We start from the raw sequence: 5,995 nt of genomic DNA on the forward strand, positions 1-5,995 counted from the left end.
CCCAGTCCCTGTGTCAGATTCATCAGTGTGGTTGACAATGGTGTCATCATGGAAAAATTTTCTAGAAGGAAATGAAGTGAAAAAATGTGCATGGATATTGCTGGGAGATATATTAGTCAACCAAAGGGATATCATGCAAAGTTCCAGAAATCTGTTGGCTTTTGTAAAGGGTGTTTATTTGGGGTAGAAACTCACAGTTGCAAGGCCCTAAAGAGCCCAACTCAAGATTGCTTTCTCACCAAACTCTGTTGCCATATGTTGAAGTACCGTGGCAGGTGATCTCTGCCTGGTCTCTCATTAGCTGCTCTATTCTCTTCAGCTGCAAACAATCAGATGAATGGCTCATTTCTCCCTGGGGCTAGAGGATCAAAACTGACAAAGTTCTCTCTCTCTGGCATTTATGGAGCTCTCTCTCTTCCTGTGTATCTTCTGGGAGTACCTGTTCATATCAGCCCATCGAGAGGGCAGGGACTCAACCCTGAGTCAGGCCTTACTGATGTGGTTGAATCAAAACCCTAATCTTAACAGGTAACTTAATCAAAGACTTCTCAGGTGAATCTAATACAAGAAAAAGAGCTCACATCCAGAGAAAGAGACCAGATTACAAGCATAATTTTTTTTTTTCGGAATGCATAAATAATGTCAAACTGCTACAGGAGACAATTCCCCATGGGTTTCTCCGGTGTGTACATATCTCATGGGCAGAGGCACTGACAGCTTTTGGTTTGCGCTGTCTTTTCATGACCATTTGTATTTAAAAATTGCTGGGGAAGATAGGGATAGTGTCACCTCCTGGAGCACAAGACAAATTTATTTGCTGTATGTACTAGAAAACAAAAATATTGCTCTCAGGGGCAAAGGGTGTGGCAGGTTTGCTAGCATTGCCCCTTTCCCCTTTTTTGAGGTACAGGGCATCTGAGATTGAACCCAGAACCTCATATGTGGGAAGCCATTGCTCAACCACTGAGCCACATTGGCTTCCCTGAGTTGTTTCTTCTGATTTTTGCTTTTAGTATGCACCAGGAATCAAAACTAGGATTTCCTATGTGGGAAGCAGGCGCTCAACCACTTGAACCATATCCTCTCCCTAGCACTGCCTCTTAAAATACAGGGTTTTCCTCTATTGTGATACAATTCCACTGTCTGTCCAACATGTCCCTGACCTGTTTGCACCACCCTCATTGCAATTGATGGGCAAGGGAAACCGAGGCAATCAGTATGTTCACTCTGCCTGATGTGCCATAAGTCATGCAGTTGATATACAGATAGATAGATATGGATGATGGTAGTACTGGATGATAGATAAATAGATACAGATATAAAGGTTAATACTGTACTTGCTCCAATGTAATTGAACAAAACATTGTGTCCCATTTTAACTCCCTATCAAAGTTTCAAAATTCATCTCTAATTTGGATATCAGTATGTCTCTGCTTCTTTTCTGCATTGTCCTTTGTTCACTACCTCTACCACCATCACCCCACTTTAACCACTGGGGGGTATGTTTTCCAGAAGACCTGTCCAGTCCGGTTCTGGCTAAAGATTGCCAGTTAGGAAAGCCTATTTGAAATTTAGAGGGTAGAGGTGAAGCTGAAACCATTCATCACAGGAGACCCCAGTGACCAGATGAAGACTTTTCTGCTATCCCCACTAGCTTATCCTCACAGCCAAAGTAGCCAGACATACCTTCTCAGACATCACCTTGGGCGCTGACTTTACTACACTGCAGATTCAGCATGAAGTTAACAATACTATTTGTGTGATCCATTAGCTGCATTCTTCCATACATTTCACTGCTCATACTCCTCCCAAATTTCTGCCTAACTTATATAATAATTCTTTTACTTTTTTGTTTCACACCTGCATTGCTATATACTTCTTATACTCAATATTCTTGTATGCACATATTCCTGATCTCAAAATAATAGCTGGGACAACTGAATATTGACAAGCAAAATAATTAAAGTGGGGAAGTGGATGTGGCTCAAGTGATAGGGCCTCCACCTACCATAAGGGGTGACCCAGGTTCAATTCCTGGAGCCTCGTGGTGAAAAAACAAAAAGAAAAGTGTGTCTGTGCAGCAAGTTAGTGCCTGCATGGCAAGCCGAATGCCCATGTGAGTGTCTGCATGGCGAGCCATTGCCCATGCAGTGCTGAAGCAAATGAGTCACACAGCAAGATGATGATGTAACAAAAGAGAGATGAAGTGGAGAATCAAGGTGAAGCACAGCAGAGACCAGGAACTGAGGTGGTACAATTGACAGAGAACCACTCTCCGCTTCACAGGTCACCAGGATCAAATCCTGGTGAATCCTAGAGGAGAAAGACTAGAAGAGAAGAAAAAAAAAAAAGAAATAGATACAGAAGATCACACAGCCAATGGATATAGACAGCAAAAAATAGCAGGGGAGGGGGAGGGGGAGAAAAAAAAAGAATTAAAGTGGGGAAGTGGATGTGGCTCAAGTGATCTGAGCTCTGGTGTACCACATCTGAGGCCCGGGTTGGGTTCCTGGCACCTCCTAAGGAAGACAAACAAGACAGCAAGCTGACCCAATGGGCTGATACAACAGGATGGTGCAACAAGATGATGCAACAAGAGTTGCATGGAGGAAAACAATGAGAGACAAAACAAAACAGGAAGCAGAGGTGGCTCAAGTCATTTGGCAGCTCCCTCCCACACTGGAGGTCCCAAGTTCAGGTCCCTGGTACCTTTTTAAAAAGGAAGACCAGCACAGAACCGACACAGCAAATGCAAACAACGAAGGGTTGGGGAGTGACTAAAAAAAAAAATCTTAAAAAAAAAAAAAAAGAATGTGCACTTCTAACCAATACCACGTGCATACAAACACAGAAAGGATCAAGGACCTAAGTGTAAGAGGAAAAACTGTAAAAATCTTAGAAGAAAACCTAGGGGTAAATCTTCAAGTCATTGGGGTGTAGAGGATAAGTTTGTTAGATGTGACACCAAAACTACAATCTACCAAATAAAAAATAGATTATTTGAGTGCCAGCAAAATTAGGAAGTTTTGTGATTCAAAAGACACTATCAAGAAAGTGAAAGGACAATCCACAGAATGAAAGAAAATATTTGCAAATTGTATACTTGCTAAAGTTCTAATGTGCAGAATATATGAAGAGTTCTTACCCAGCATCCAGGTGGAATCTGACCCTCCTCTTGACATAGAGGTGCAATGGACACAACCAATCCAATGTCCACATAGAAGAGGTGGCATTGGATTGGGAAAAGTGGACATAATGGACAAAGGGTATGGGGAAAGGCAGGAAGAGATGAGAGGTGGAGGCGTCTTCGGGACATGGAGCTGCCCTGGATGGTGCTTCAGAGGTAATCACCGGACATTGTAAATCCTCACAGGGCCCACTTGATGGAATAGAGGAGAGTATGGGCCATGATGTGAACCAATGTATATGAGGTGCAGAGGTGCCCAAAGATGTACTTACCAAATCCAATGGATGTGTCATGATGATGGGAACGAGTGTTGTTGGGGGGGGGGGGGAGAGGGGGGGTGGGGGGGTGGGGTTGAATGGGACCTCACATATATATTTTTAATGTAATATTATTACAAAGTCAATAAAAAATAAAAAAATTAAAAAAAAAAAAAAAAAAAGAGTTCTTACAACACAATCACAATCAATATTAAAGCACTTTTGTTACTCCAGAAAGAAAACCCTGCCCCACTCCTCGGACCTTGGAAGCAGCCACTCAAGCACTTGAGCTACACCCACTCCCCTGCCTTTTGTGAGTGCTAAAGTTCTAAAATGCAGAATATATGAAAAGTTCTTACAACACAACAGAAAAGAGATAAACCAATTTACAGGAAAGGATAGTGGGGTTGAGAGGTGACTACTAGCGGGTGGGGTGGGGTTTTCTTTTTGGAGTAATAAAAATGCTCTAATATTGACTGCGGTGATGAATGCATGTCTGTGAATGTACCAAATGTCATTAAATATACACTGCATTGACAGTATGGCATGTGAACTGACCTCATTAAAATTCCTTTTTAAAAAATACTAAGCAAAACTCAGCTAATTAAAAAATGCACAAGGGAGAGACGTGCTGGGCTGCGGAGGAGCCTGGTCCGAGCTGCCGGCGGGGTCTTCCGGCCTCACGGCCTGGCCTGGGGCTGGCAGCGGCTCTGGGGCGCGCCGGCGCCTGGGAGCGGGCAGCGGGGGAGCGGCGGCGCTGGGCCCGGGAGGCCTCCAGTCACTTCGCCCACTGGCCCCGCCTGCCCCCCTGGGGAGGCCGCGCGCTGCCTGCTGGGTTCGGGATGCCCTAGCACCGCTCTGCGCTTACCGAAGCTGCTTCAGCCTGGCGCCTGGCAGGCCCACAGACGCAGTGCGCCTGCGCGAGCTGCTAGCCCTGTGCGCGCTGGCGTCATGCGCAGCGGCTGTGAGTTGTGGTTCGGCGACCATAGCCACGCCCCGCGGGGCAATTGGGAGGGGAAGTCGCGGGAGGGCGCCGACCACAAGTTAACTAGCGGCCACGGGCTTTCCAGCTGCAAGATGGTTTACCTGCTCAAGACCGCCTTGCCTAGCAAGCAACTACATCCTGAGGAACACGTGGAGGCAACGGATCGGAAGTCATCTTCTGGGGTCATAATGTTCCTGAGGAGATCCTGAAGGACAGAACTACCCCTAAGAGTGTTACTGTCTGCACACTCACTTGATGGGACACAGGAATATACAGAGGACCTTCCCCAACATGTCACTACTACGGTGTGTGTCGCTGTAAAGGGTAAAGCTGTGCAAGGAGCCATCTGTAAGCCATTTTCTGAGTCTACAGCATGGGAAACGTAGATGGAGGTTCAAATGTGAAAGCTCCACTGAAGCAGGCTAGTAAGACAGGGAATCAGCAGATGGATCTGGAACCTGGCAAGAAGTCCATGTGGACATCAATAACCCCCCAAATTCAGAACAAAGACTTCTGGAAGCCAGGAAAAGCCCCAGATATTACACAAGGAGTTTATCATTGGGTTCCCATTGGGGGATTGATAGGTGGGGTGATCAATCAAAACAGTAAGCAGCAGGAACCCCTCCCTTGCCATTAGCAAAGGGGTGGAATAGTTAATAGTTTATGAAACAGACCAAGAGGCCTGAGCATGTCCCGCTCTCTTGCCTCTGGACCTGTTCCTGCCCTCTGTGCACAGCTCTCACCTTTTTCCTCTTCCACGTGGCCACAAAGTAAAACCTGGGCATTTATAACCTATAATATAGTTTGCAAATCTGCCTGCTTTATCACTTTTCAACCCCTTCCTCTCTACCTGGGACCCCTGCTCTGTTATTTTCTCCCATTTCTCTTCCCTCCTTACCCAAATAAATTACTGGCCTAACTCATGGCACACTCTTGAAATTCATTTCTGCAGCATAGCCAAGAACCTAAACAAAATCCAGTAACAACACTTCTTACAAAGAGAAAACCTCAAAGGTCTTTGTGTGGCTTCCATTCAGGGATGGTCATGCAAGTTGCTCTTCAGACATTTGGAAACCAGACTACAATTTTACCAGCTGGTGGTGCTGGTTGTAAAGTTTTAGCACTCTTGGATGTGCCTGAGAAGAATCAAGAAAAAGCTGATCTCTATAGCCACGTGATATACACCAAGAAACAGAATTATTGTGCTGGCAATACCATCTTAAAAGCCTTTGCAGGTGCAAGTGTTTAATTTTGAGGAGTTCCCATTTATCTATTTTCTCTTTCATTGCTCATGCTTTGGGTGTAAAGTTTAAGAAATTACTGCCTACCACAAGGACTTGACAATGTTTTCCTACATGTTCTTCTAGGAGTTTTAGGGTTTTGTCAAAAGGGTGAAAAGACAACTGACTCAATGGGAGAAAATATTTGGCAATTACATAACCAATAAGGGTTTAATATACATGATATATAAAGAGATCATACAACTCATCAATAAAAAGAACTATGGAGCAGATGTGGCTCAAGCAGTGAGTGCCTTTTTCCCCTATTAGGTCCTGGTTTTGGTTC

The 5,995-nt window shown here is 44.8% G+C and overlaps 1 pseudogene; it reads left to right on the forward strand.

The window, feature by feature from the left end:
• The first annotated feature begins 4,395 nt into the window (after positions 1-4,395).
• Positions 4,396-5,678, forward strand: LOC101431844 (Golgi-resident adenosine 3',5'-bisphosphate 3'-phosphatase-like; annotated as a pseudogene).
• Positions 5,679-5,995: the final 317 nt, after the last annotated feature.

Source organism: Dasypus novemcinctus, chromosome 18 (assembly GCF_030445035.2).
Source record: "Dasypus novemcinctus isolate mDasNov1 chromosome 18, mDasNov1.1.hap2, whole genome shotgun sequence".
In the NCBI taxonomy this organism is placed as follows: domain Eukaryota; kingdom Metazoa; phylum Chordata; class Mammalia; order Cingulata; family Dasypodidae; genus Dasypus; species Dasypus novemcinctus.